Below are 13,801 nucleotides of genomic sequence, written 5' to 3'. Positions count from 1 at the left end.
GTATCAGCTATAAGTTTCTAGTGACCTTAATTGATATCCAAAATCATTTCCACACTAAATAATATACCTGTATACATATGGGAAGTTTAAGAATCATCCGACATGACCCTATAAGTAAATGAAGAATGGTTTGATCTTAACTTAGAAATTTTTGGGGTGTTATAGTAGGCAACATAAAACCGAAGTCTCGGCCGCAACTTTTTCAAACTCTATATCATTTTGATTGATCCCACTAACATCTTTTTGTTGGTTGGACAAAATCGGCTACTCAGTCAACGTTGGTTGCCTGAAAATTCATCCTTCATTCTCAAGCAACCAAGGGGCAACTGTTGAAACCCAATTTTGACCGACCTATAACCCTTTCAGAAGTGCTATTCGATTAAGTACATATTTTAAAACATATTTTCCTCTTAATACGTGTTTAAAATTTTAATCATTTTTTCAAAATAAGTATATATTTTATAATTTGCCAAATTTATGGTAATTAACATAAAATTATTTTTTTGTTATTAAATCATTATATTTATCGATATTTAAACTTGAAATAATTACTTTACTTATTTATTTAAATGTTTTAATATTTGGGTGTATTTATTTATATGGAAATATGTATTATGTATAGTATATTATTAATTGAATATCATCTCCTTAATATTCTCTTAAATTGTTTAAATCTTAGCCTAATCTATCCGATTTTATTTCAATTCTAGCCCTTTTTTATTCAATCTGTTTCAATTCTAGCCACTTCAATTCAAATTCTTATTTCGATTATAGCCACTCGTTGATTTCGAATATAGCCTATTCTTATCTCAATTTTCAAGACTCCAAATCCTAAGTCAATCTCATTCGTCCATCTCAACCCACCTAAAGTTGACTCAACAATCATTTTCCTCTAATTAGCTATTGACCCTCACCTACGGCCAGATCTACGGTCTGTAGGTCCAACCACGGACCGTAATGGTTAGCAGTGGGTGGGATCAGACCCCAGTGACTCTTGGACCCCAATGATGGGACCCCACATACGGTTCCTGCGTCCATCAAAAGACCATGGACCTTTATAATAGGTCTCATTTTTTGATCCTGAAATTCCCCTAAGTCTGGGACTCAACGACGGGACCCCAACTACAGTCTATGTTCTGACAAACAGTCCGTTGGTGGCTTCCGTTGGTTCAGACAATAGATCCTTGAAAGCTGCATTTTTCCATCTTCTCGAATAAGAGGTGTTACATAAAAAATGGAGAGTTTAGGAACCCTATGGAGGAGATGACTCAATAGATGAATACCATCTTACCTTAGAAATCAATTCCCATAACTAATGGTTAATTGGAGCTCTTAAGGTCAAATCTTAGCTTTCTCCTTCCTTAGTTCTTGAGAAAAATTTAGGGGTGATATTAGAGGGGATTTAGGAATTTTAGGAGGGCGATTTAGAATAAGTAGTTCTTAGGCTTAGATAATTTATAAAGGACTTAGGATTAAGATCAAAACGACCTAGTTTAGGCAATAATCAATTAGGGAAAAAACTAAAAATCCCATTAAAATAATTGCCAACCCCTATCTACGGTTTGCACCTATCGTCCAGATCCTTCTATAAACCTTAGGTCCTTCCACAAATGGTACAGGTTAATCATTGAAAATGGTAAAAAATTCTTACCCAACCAACTTTTTGATAGATCCCATTTATGGTTCATAGGTCTTCCTACTGTCTGTACATGCCAACCATAGAAACCAACTTTAAGTTTTAAAATTTCACTAAGTCTGGGGTCACCTACGAGACCTATATACAGTTCGTAATTGGAATGACAGGCTGTCCTGGCGAATGGTAAAATGGATACTGGACTTGTTTTGAAAAAAAATATTTCCCTACTTCCTAGGGTTACCATCTACGACATGTAGAAGCTGCTACGGTCCGTAGATTAGCCCCGTAGACATAGACACTAGGCCAAAATCTATGTTGTCCTTTCTTCCAAAATCTGATGTGTTACAACCAGCCTTGCAAAGTCAACCTTTAGTAGATGCACCTCAGGTCCATGTATGTAAAACCCCAGAAACTAGTAGGCTAAACTAGATCTTAGCATGAGGGTTAGAGTTGGGAAGGCAACTCCCCATACTTAAAATAAAGGGTTTTGTGTTAGAACGTCAAGGTACGACCCCTCAAGGACCAACCATGGGCCTTTGAGGAGGACCAAGAGAAACTGCCAAAGACCTTTGACCTACAACATGACTCATGCCCCGTGAGTGGGTCCACTCCCCATGGTTAGATCTCGTGAGTCAAGGGCCAAATTTCCATAGTTGCAAACCCCAACCCACGCTTCACCACCATGGGCCATGGGTCCAACCACGGTCCGTCAGTGAGGCTCGTGGATGGAGCCTGGAAATTGATTTTTGGCGGTTAAGTTTAGGGGCACTTTGGGGTTTTCCGATTTTAGTTAATGTTAAGTGAGGTCGTTTTAGCCTAAATTAGATCACATATATAAGGATTTTATACCACTAAATAAATTCATCTACCTCATTATTTCTAAAACCCAAAACTACTCCCGTAACTTCATCCTCACCGAAGAAATTCTCTCTGTAGAACTTCAAGGAAGAAGAAGAAGGAAGTTGGAGCTAGGGTTCAAGGAGCAAGGTTTTCTTCTCATATTCATTGGGTTTAATTTCTAAGGTATGGTAGCTCTTCATCCATGGAGCCCTTTCAAAACTCCAATTTCAAAGATAGAAATCCCCAAAAGCTAGGGTTTGATTCCAAAGTCACGGGTTCCTTTCAAAAACAATTCTAATGTTTGAATTTCTTTATATTATGATTGAATTGATAATTTACTATGGTTTTTATGTTGAGATCCCCATGAACCAATGAAATCCCCATATTTCCCAATTATGATCTTGTGAGATGGTTTTGTGGATGAAAGAAGGATATTATGAGAATATGCTTGTGGTAATTGGGTTAGTTGAATTATGTTAATATCCATGTCTAATGTATTTTATTCTAGATGTGATTATTTGATATGAGCTTTGACCCTTGAAAGGGAAAATTATGATATTTTGCATGTTTTATGAAGTTCTTGTATTTATGCTTAACCTATGATTTTAGGGTGAATTTGATATAGTTGGGTTTTATGATATGATAAAGGAAATTGAGGATTAAGAGACGATCTTCTAGGATTGATGAACTACATGAAGAATTGCTTGAGATTAGAACACGCAGACATGAATTGCTAAGAATAACACTTATAGATATAAATTGATCAAGATCAAGTATGCATGATGAATTATGATTTATCAATGCTTGAGATTGAATCTATAAGATGATATATGACTAAATTTGCTTAGGAATGATGCATGTGATTAGAATGTCTTGAGATCTAGGCATATGTGATGATTATGAGGAGTAATGCTTTGAGAGTAAGGCTTGTAATTATGAATGTTAATTTCTAGGGACTTGAGAGTAAAGCTAATATGATGGAATATAAATGTTAAGGATTTGAAAGTGAAGCTTGTGTGTGTGATGCATGGTAGATAGGATGGTTGTGGAAGGCATTACCCACATGACCTTTATTATAAAGATATGCATGTTATTCTAAGATGCATGTGTAATGCTTGAATTATAGATGTGATGATTGAAAGTAAGTTACGAACCTTGAAAGAGCAAAGTACGAGATTATACATGTTTTCATGAAATTTATGAATATGCTTAAGAACACTTTGAGAATGAAGTTTCTATGATTATGATCTAGTTGTTGTGTTGTTGAAAGGTTATTCTCATATACACACTTATGTATGATTATGATATGATGTGAAAGGTTATTTCACAATATGATGATTCTACGGTTGAAATGCTTTCTCACATATTGAATCTATATGTAGACATGGACGGTTAAAGGTTATTCTCACGCATGATATAATGAGCTATCTTATGAATTATGTTGGATTGAGTGTTAAGCCATTTTTCCATGAATATGAATTTAATTCAAGACTTAGTATGAACTCCGTGGGAATTAATGCTTAGCACCAAGTGGATATTGAATATGAGTCCGGATTTCCAAATGGGTTCCTTTTACGCTAGTTAAGTCCGGGTTCCCAAAGTATGTCTCATGAGATGGATACCTTCTACCTTATTTGACTCTGGGTTTCTAGTAGCAATCTCCTTATCGCATAAACTACGTGCCCCCGTAGGTTATTTAGCTAATGGATCCACCGAAGCAAATAGTATGGTTCTACCTTAGGCAAGTAGGACACCCCTTTTTAGTGTTGGTAAAACATGATTCTATGTTAAGCTCACATGGCCTATGTCGGTTAAGGCTTATTCACACAATAACAATAACAAGAACAAAAATTTGAATTATGAACTATGGTTACTCAAGAAGCTTTGATATGATTCTCCAAGGTCTTAAAGGCAATGAATATGAATATTAGTCTAAAGAGGTTTACTTAGCATGGGTAAGATTTATGGGGTCTTATTCATGCATTGCACAAGTATGCTTTTAGGGTATTTATGAAGTGTATATCTTATGTTATGATGATCCATGTATTGACTATGCTTAGGACTTATGCTTTTCCACTATCTTCAGACGATGTTCAAACTTAGTAAATTGCATGAATTCAAATAAAATGTCCCTTTAGAATGTTTTCCCCAAGTGTAGTGTCTGGTTCTCAAGGTGATCATCGTTGTGGCTAAAGCTTGAAATTGCTTATTCTCCTAGCTTATTGGTGAGTCCTCATGATTCAAGGATGGATGTTATCTCATTGTAGTTCATTTGTTGTATTTTCTTTTCAAACTATGTTGTATGGGATGTGTCCCTTTTTACTTCGAATATTGTAATAGATGGCTATGTTGAGACTTAGAGTCTAGACTTCCGCTTTTCTTTTATGATAATTTTAACTTGAAATGGCTTTTTAATTTTATTATTCTATTGCTTATGTTATGATATGCTAATTGGCTTGTATGGTGTCATTCAGGGTTCTATACGCCATGTTACATCTAGGAGGTACCCCTGGGTCGTGACAAACTTGGTAATCAAAGAACGAGGTTTAGAATGATTCTATGATGATGTATCATAAGCCATATCTAGTAGAGTCTTATTCATGAGTGTGAAGCACGCTACACTTATGAAGAACAGGCTACAAGATGTTTAAGAAATCTCACTACTTCATTACTCTTAAGCCGTGCCATAGAGTTTAACTCTATAAGATCTCTCTCCTAATCCTCAAATGGTAGTCTGCTGGACATGAATACTCAATGAGCTTTCACTAATTGAATTAATAGAGATAATGTGGATCAAGGATCTCCTCAAGTTCCGGTTGATCCTTTGACCGATCAAGTGACTAATGGGAAGTTTAGGTTTGGTGTTCAATTGTTGACTCATGTTGGGATAGAAACTTCGGAATTTTATGGGTCAAAGATGGAGGAAGATCCTCAAGGGTTTATATATGAGATCTCTAAGGTGTTGGACTTTGTCGGAGTGACTCCAGTAGAGAAGGCGGAATTGGCCACTTACCAATTGAAAGATATTGCTAAGATTTGGTTCAATCAATGGAAAGAAGCAAGTTCAGTAAAAGTGGGTCCCATGGAGTGGGAAAGGTTTAAGAATGGTTTTCTTGATAGGTTTTACCCTTTGGAGATGAGAGAGGCTAGGGTACTTGAGTTTATTAACATTCGGCAAGGTAATATGAGTGTTAATGAATATGTTTGGATGTTGACTCGATTGTCGAGATATACTCCATCTATACTAGCCGACCCTAGGTCGATAATGAGTAAGTTTGTGTCGAGCATGTATGACTTGGTAGTGGAAGAATACCGTACGACTATGCTTGATCAAGACATGAATATTTCTCATCTTATGGTTTGTGCCCAAAGGATTGGAGAAGAGAAACCCAAAGAGAGGTCTAGGGAGAAAAAAGGTTTAGAATTGATGATAATTCCTCTCAAGAAAGGTCAGATGGACATGGTCGTCCTAGAGTACAACTAAGGCTTTTCGGATGAGGTTCTTCTAAGGTTCCACCAAGGTTTATCAAGGAGAGGGTGTCTAACCCAAAGTTTCATGAAGGGAGTAATAGGTCCTTATGGCCGGGTTGTGCTAGATGTAGAAGAAGGCATGAGGGTGAGTGTCTAGTAAGCATAAATATTTGTTTTGGTTATTGTAAGATGGACCAGAAGATACGGCATTGTCCTTCGGTTGCTAGGAATAAAGGAGATAGTCATCGTAAGTGTCAACCATATCCTTCATCCGGTCATACTAGTTCGGGTTTTAGTGCTCCAAGGCAAGGTAGATCCTATGCTTTCCAAGCTAGAGGTGAACTAGAGTGTCCTCCGGATGTGGCTACCGGTATATGTTTTATGCTTTGATAGGTTCCGGTGTTGTTTTGTCTTTTGTGACTTGTTAGACTTGATATTCTAGGCCTTAATTTTATCCATAGTGGAGATTGGTCGTACACTTGTTATGCTTCTATTAATTGTAGAACCCGTGTAGTCATGTTTTATGTTCCCAAATGAGCCTATCTTAGAATGGAAGGGGAAAGTCTTATGCCTAGAAGTGAGTTGTTTCTTATATGAAGGTTAGGAGGATGATGAATAAATGTTCTTTTACCACCTAATTAGGGGTGAGGGAATTAGATTTTTGGTATTGATCAACTTAAAGGGGCTAGTTATTTCGATCGTCATATCACCAATTAAGGGTGAATAGGAATGATAGTCCAAAGACATCTTTTAGAACCCGGTATGGTCATTATGAGTTTTTTTTATGTCGTTTGGATAGACTAATGCTCTGGCGGCATTTATGGATTTGATGAATAGTGTTTAAGTAATGCCTAGATGTGGTAAGTAAATGGACTCCTTTAATATGGTAGTAGTATAATTCTCCATGGTTTAAAATCATCTTGTGTGATGGATGTGAAAGCTTCGTGATGACTTGCCCCGACCTTAGAATTGAAAAAAATGATGCTTAGAAGAGTCTGTATAGGCTTACTCCCAAGGGGGAGATGATGTGCTTAGATAGCAAGGTTGTTGAGTGTTATTGATGTTCATGATTTGGGTTTGCTTGAAATCCTCACCTTGGGAGGTGTAGTGAGTTTGGGAAGTTTAGTCCTGGTTTTGTAGGCTTATATGAGGTCTTGAGTGGAGTTGGTAAGGTTGCTTGTGAACTAGAGTTACTGAAAGAGTTGCACCGGTGTATCCGGTTTTCTATGTCTCTTGGATATATGAGGGTGTTGGAGATCCGACATTCATAAATCCCTTAGAGGAGTTGAGAGTTAATGAGAATCTCCCTAATTTAGAAGTACCGATTGGGATCTTAGACCGACAAGTTAAGAAATAGAAGAACAAGGAAGTGGATTCGATGAAAGAGTTAAGGATTGACCTTTTTGTGAAGGTTTTAGTTGAGGGTGCTACTTGGGAGGCCGAGGGCGAATAAGATGTCCCGGTATCCTCATTTCTTTCCTTCTACTCTTACTCTACCTTGAGAGAAAGGGATCCTCTTAGCTTGTTTTATGTTTTGGAGTCGTGTGATTTATGTGTTTCCATGATTTTCTTATTTTATACATGTTCTTAAGAAATTCATGTTTAATAAGAAAATGAGTTTTCATGATTTATTTTCCTCATGTTGTTGTGCATTGAGTATGAGTTGCCTAGTTGACTTCATAATATTAATCGATAAACATGCTTTATATGCATAAGTTATTTTGAGTATATAGCCTAACTGCTTCATGAGATTGTGTTGAGCTGCTTTAAATCTTGGAGACGGTAGTTCCTCCTAAGAACATGAGAAGTGTTGAGTTTTCAAGCATAATGGGTTGTTAAATGTAGTTCCTACTTCCTTTTGATGCATTGATTATGTTTTGAGATGGAGTTGATGTTTCCTCCTTTGAATTGTGTATTATTTTGATGTTGCATGCATGATGGGCTGCTAGTCTTGAGTCTTTACTTCCGTAAGGTGTCTAGATCATAATTTGAGGACGAATGTTCCCAAGGGGGAGATATTGTAACACCCCGAAACTAGTAAGCTAAACTAGAGCTTAACATGAGGGTTAGAGTCGCGAAGGTAACTCCCTGTACTTAAAATAAAGGGTTTTCTGTTAGAGTGTCAAGGTACGACCACTCAAGGACCAACCATGGCCCCTTGAGGAGGACCAAGAGAAACTGCCCAAGACCTTTGACCTATAGCAGGACCCACGCCCCGTGGTTAGGTTCATACTTGCCAATCGAATTTGAAACACGTACCACTCCCTATGGGATTCGACCCCAACTCATTTAGTTGGGTTATATACTGATTAACGATCATTGATGCTTAGAATTAAATGAAGTGTCTTTGATAACGTTATTTACAATCAAATTGGTGCCAACTGCCGAGAAGTGGTGTTGTTTGAAATTTTCTTGGTGAAGTTGAATTTTGTTCTTTTAGTCATAGTTTAATCTACTTACTTTTAGTTTTGGTTTGTGAGTTTCTGTTTAAAATAGAGTAAATGAGTTTCAACGGTAGCAGCGGTAACCAAGTGGACCGCCTTCCTTCAAAGATGATGATTCTTAGGGACAACATCCTAAATTTCCATCATTTTGAGAGTGAGACAATCGATGAGTTGTGGCTATAGTGCCCAACTCATGGAATCCTAGATAAGATGTTACTGCAGTATTTTTATAGAGGTCTTGGTCCTGAGAACAGAGGAGTGGCTGACCGAATGACTCTGGGTGGTCTAATACGACAACCCTATGCAATAGTATCCCAACTCCTCGATCGCATGACTAAGACCAACAAGGAGCAAGAGAGGGACCAAAATCTGGCCAGAATGTTGACCCATCTGGATCTCTTGACCAAAAGGGTCATTGAATTTGAAGTATTGTACAAAAAGAAAGATAGATACATTCCTCTTCATGAGCGAAGAAAGTCCAAGGATTATGAGGGGGGAAAAATAGAAGAGATACTCTCACTCATTCTCAACAAAGTCAAAGAACAAGACAGAGTGTTAAACGAGATAAAAGAGAATGTTTGAATGCTAAATTGGATGACTGCTTCTCATTCCATGTCTATTAAGTTGCTGGAGAGCTAAATGGGTCATATGTTGTCTCATCTCTACTTGAGACAACAAGGAGGGTTACCTAGTGGTATTATGGCAAACCCCAAGAATGAAACTTGAATGGTTATTTTCGTCGTGCCATGACGTTAACTAAGGCGCTTCTTGGGAGGCAACCTAAATGTTTGTTGCTTTATTTTTGTTTTTCGAATAACGTGTGTTGATTGTGTAAGTGAAAAAGTGGAATGTGTTTGAAAAATGCAAGTTGGCGAGCCAAGAGTCCATTCGGTTAATCGTCAAAGAGGTCAGTGAGCATGACTTGGACCGCCATTGGACGCAAGAAATTACAATGATGTAGTCTGTAAAACTCGGCGGGCCCATGTAAAAGTTGGCGACTCGCCGAACAGATCAGCGAGCTCGATTTTGTCCATCATTTGGACCCCAATTTAATAGGAGGTCCTATAAAACTCGGCTAGGTAGTTAACCACTCGGCATGTCACCGACTGGTTCGACGAGGTCGACTAATATAGCCAAAAAGCCGCAAACTGAACAGTTTTCAAAGGCCAAAGGTTTAAACTTTTAAACTCTTTCATATTCCCTTGTTCTTTTACTTCATACAATCACACCCACACTCTATATTTTCTTTATTCTTACATTTTATCGCTTTTTGCTCGTTGATCTTTTGTTTGGAGTTGGAATTCTTTGCCGCCTAGCATTACAAATTCATATTTCGGCATAAAGGTTGGTTTTCCAAACCCCAAGCTCGTAATAAGCGTTTGAACTCAAATGCATTTATATAAATTGTGTTTATGTGTACTGGGCCTCTCTGAAATCATGTTTGATGTGCTAATTTACCTGTTTTAGTTTCGATATTGTGCCTTAATTATTTAAAATGTGATTTCCTAAGTTTCGTGCTTTAAAATTGATAGTAAACTTGTGGGTTGTGTTAAATTGTTGTTGAGTCTAGTCAGGTAAAGTCTGAGTAACCCCAATTGTGCTAAATGACGTGCTTTGCCTAATGCTGGAGCGTTTGACTTCATTCTTAAGGGCTAAAGTCATCAAATGACCAATTTTGGCCAAATCAGGGGAAGTCTGAGTACCCTGGTGGAATGGGTCATATGGGTATGGGCTTTATTGAGTATGTATGTTGTTTGGTTTTGTTTTCGGGGGCTGCGGGTTTGATTTTGGGAGTCGGTGTTGAAAATAGGCACGCTGGGCAGTTTGGCGAGCTAGGTCGAGCTCGCCGAACCACTTAACAGTTTGCCTAAGTCTCCCTAGATCAACATAATTTCATGAGTTCGTTGAGTTTGGTTTTGTAACTCTTAGCGAGAATCCTAAGCTCGCCGAAAGTCTCATTTGATCACTCTTTCTATGCCCCTAACCCCTAAAACATATTGTAACTTTCGATGGGCTTGTCTGAGATCGCCGAATGGTGTCGGTGATTCGCAAAAAGGCCCTAAGTTTCACCGACCTGTCATTTTACTGGGAAATTTTTAAGTCAATACTTTCGCCGAGCCCAATTTGGCTTGTCAAAGTATTCGGTGAATCGCCCATTGGTTCAATGAGTCTTTCTGCAACTTGATTTCTGTACCTTTTCTTGAACTGTTTCTATCTATTTTCGATGTGTTTTGCAGATATGGCTAGACCAAAAGTAGCAGATCGAGACATGCCACCCCGCAAGAGGGAAAAGGGAATCACGATCAATGAGGATGCAGCTGCATCCAAAACAAAGGCCACAAAATATCCTACCACAGGTTGGAAGGGTAAAGGAAAAGAAAAGGCACCTGCTCCTGAATCACTAGAGGTCAGCTCCGACAGCGAAGAAGTATACGCCACTCACCTCACCACTTTTTATAGTGAGGGTGAGCACCAGGACCCTCAGACTGCAATTTCTAAGCCTGAGGATGATCAACTACTAATAGCTCAGAGTGCTGAAATGCGCTAAAAAAGGTTGAATGATCCATCCAGGATCAGGGCACCCCAGGCAAATGCTCCTCCTTCCGTTCTAGATCAGGTTGTGGTCCCAGCACCACCTGCACAAGGTCCTCTTCCCCGGTCTATGAATATACTGAAGGTTGCGGGATTGAGGACCATCACTGAGGAGAAGAGGCTATCTACAGACGGAGTGATAGACCGATACCCAGAGATCTGGACCACCTTGAAAGCTCACAACTTCAAGATTTTCACAAAACCCCATGGCCCTTACATGCCTAACTGGGTCTAGGAGTTTTACACTACTTACGAAACTCTAGTGCCACAAGGGAAGAGGAAGGCTGCCACATTTAAGCCGGTAGATTATGTGGTCATCAGGGGCAAGAAAGTGAAGTGTGATAGCGACGACATCAATGTAGTTCTGGAGCGTACAAGTAATATTGTTGATGACTATCAAAGTATTATCAAGACTACTGCATTGGAGGATATGAAGAGTTGGCTGGCTCCTCTTCATTCAGATGATAATCCGAGGTGGATTGAGGCCAGAGTGCCCATAGAGAAGAAGGATTTAAATGTGGCGGCGAGGTACTAGTTTGGGTTTATCAGCAGCAAGATCATGCCGTCTCAAAATGAGTCCATCCTCCACCACACTAAGGCCTCCTGCCTTGGATCTATTAAGGAGTCCTGCCTTGGGTCTAACATTGCTAGGAAGTCCCCAACTTGGGTATGATTATTGGCCAAGAGATGGCCATGAAGTCTAGGCAGCTTCAGACTTCACTCCCATATCCGGTGTTGATTACCAAGTTGTGCAGAGGAGCCCGGGTGCCTCACGATGAAAAAAAGGACGTGGAAGTGACTCCCACCTCCTGTACAGACATCAAACAGATAGTGGCTGAGTATTTGAAAGATGAAGCTGAGAAGAAGAAGGATGCCCCGGTAGATTCTTTCCTAGCAGTGAACATTGAGACTTCACCTGTAGAAGAAGTATTTCCTACTCCAACCCCTAGGCCTTCATGTATCTCTAGTGCTGCTCCCTCCTTGACTCTGAATTCTTCTACCACTCCCTTGCCCCCTATGTCTGTTGCTGGTGCTGCTTTTTCCCAACGTCCACTCACCCAGGTTGCGATACTACGTATGGGGCAACTAGCCCATTCTGCTAATAGGCGTGCCTCAGGATTGAGGATAGAGTCCCTGGGATTATTAAGAGGGCCCTTTCTATTGTTGTGATACCTCTTAGTGTGTCTATTGATGCCTTTGCAGCAAGGATAGTGGTGTGTGAGCTAGGCCAGGGGGCCACTGATGAGGTGGCGACCTTAAAGGCCGTAGTTTCTTAGTTGAGAAAGGACTTGGACTAGCTAAAGTCCACAAATATGTCCATGATTTTTGGGACTGTGGAGATTTTCAACATACCAACTGTTGATGATGTGACTCCGGCTACCACCGGAGATGAGGTTTGAGCTGAGGAAGTGGCTTATGCTGAGTATGTGGTTGAGATTGATGAGGAGCAGCTCGGTGTCCATGAGGAGCCTACATATGAGGGCCTTATAATGATTGAGGAGCCCATGGTACAATTAGTCGTGCATATTTCAGTAGTAGATGCATCCCTGGCAGGCTCTAGCGGAGCCAGTGTGGCTGTTATGCTGGGCACTGATTCCCAGGATCAGAGTGGTGCAGCGGACACTAATGCCTTGACAGATGGAGCGACTGTGTAGATAGGACCCTTCTTTACCTCCCTCTTTGTCAATTTTATTGACGTTTGATTATTGTTTGTTCCATTTGAGGACAACTGCATTTTTGTTTCTGGTGGGGTGAGGTATTTCCATACCTACCTGTTGTGACTATATTTTGTATATATTGGGTTTTTGTATTTAAATTGTGTTTTGATTTCTATCTTGTGGATGTTTGAGCTTGTGGCTCCATGTTATGAATGAAAATGGTTTTTGACCCATCTGTAAATTTTTGCCACTCTTGTTGTGTTTGAATGTGGCTATTCTTGTGGAAATTTGAGTATCGGTCATGATCAATACTGATGACATGAATAGTTCTCTTAATTGAACAAAAATGAATGCGCGGCTACGATGAGGCCAAATGAAGTTGCATAGACAATGCGTGAACTTTTTGCATCTCGTTGTGACTAGTCGACTATCGAATGAGTCTCTTGTGATGAACATTACACACTAGCTAAAGTGTGGAGTCTCGTTTGATATTGGTGTCAATGCCTTGTGTGATGAGATTACCTTGAACCTTGTGTGATGACACCTAGAATTTACCATGTTGGTCCGGTTGACTAAGTGATGCAAACTCTTGAAATGATCTTAGGCAACAATTTTGAAGAGTGAAACAATTTGACAAATATACCTCTTTTGTGGCCAACCTCGTGAGTGTATGAACCTTGCTTGAATCCCTTTGAGCCTTATTTTTTTCTTGGTAGAAACTGGATGCAATTGTAATCCCTCTTTATCCATTCACCCATAATCCTCATGAAGTGTGGTTTGTTTGAATAGCCAACTTAGGCCAAAAGCCTAAGTTTGGGTGTGGTGAAAAAAAAGGTAAATCAAGAAGGGTGAAGAAGTTCCACTTTGATCCATGATTTTCAAAAATATGGAACCCCTCCATATAAGAAAAAAGAGAAAGAGAAAGAAAAAAAAGAAAAAGAATGAAAAAGTTGTGAAATAAAGTTTTGAAAGTTGCAAAAGAAATGGTTTATTTGGAAAGTTGAATAAAGGGGTAAATTTTGAGCGTGAGTAAAAATGCTGAAGAAAAGGAAGAAAAGTGATGTTCAGACCACATTTCATAAGGGTAGCAGCCACTGAGCCTAAATGATCATACCTTTACACTCAGCCCCGTTACAAGCCCTGAAAAGACCTTTTTGATC

Source organism: Solanum verrucosum, unplaced genomic scaffold (genome assembly GCF_900185275.1).
Source record: "Solanum verrucosum unplaced genomic scaffold, falcon-dt-bn FXZP01000188.1, whole genome shotgun sequence".
Taxonomy (NCBI): domain Eukaryota; kingdom Viridiplantae; phylum Streptophyta; class Magnoliopsida; order Solanales; family Solanaceae; genus Solanum; species Solanum verrucosum.
This window is presented reverse-complemented; position numbering follows the sequence as displayed.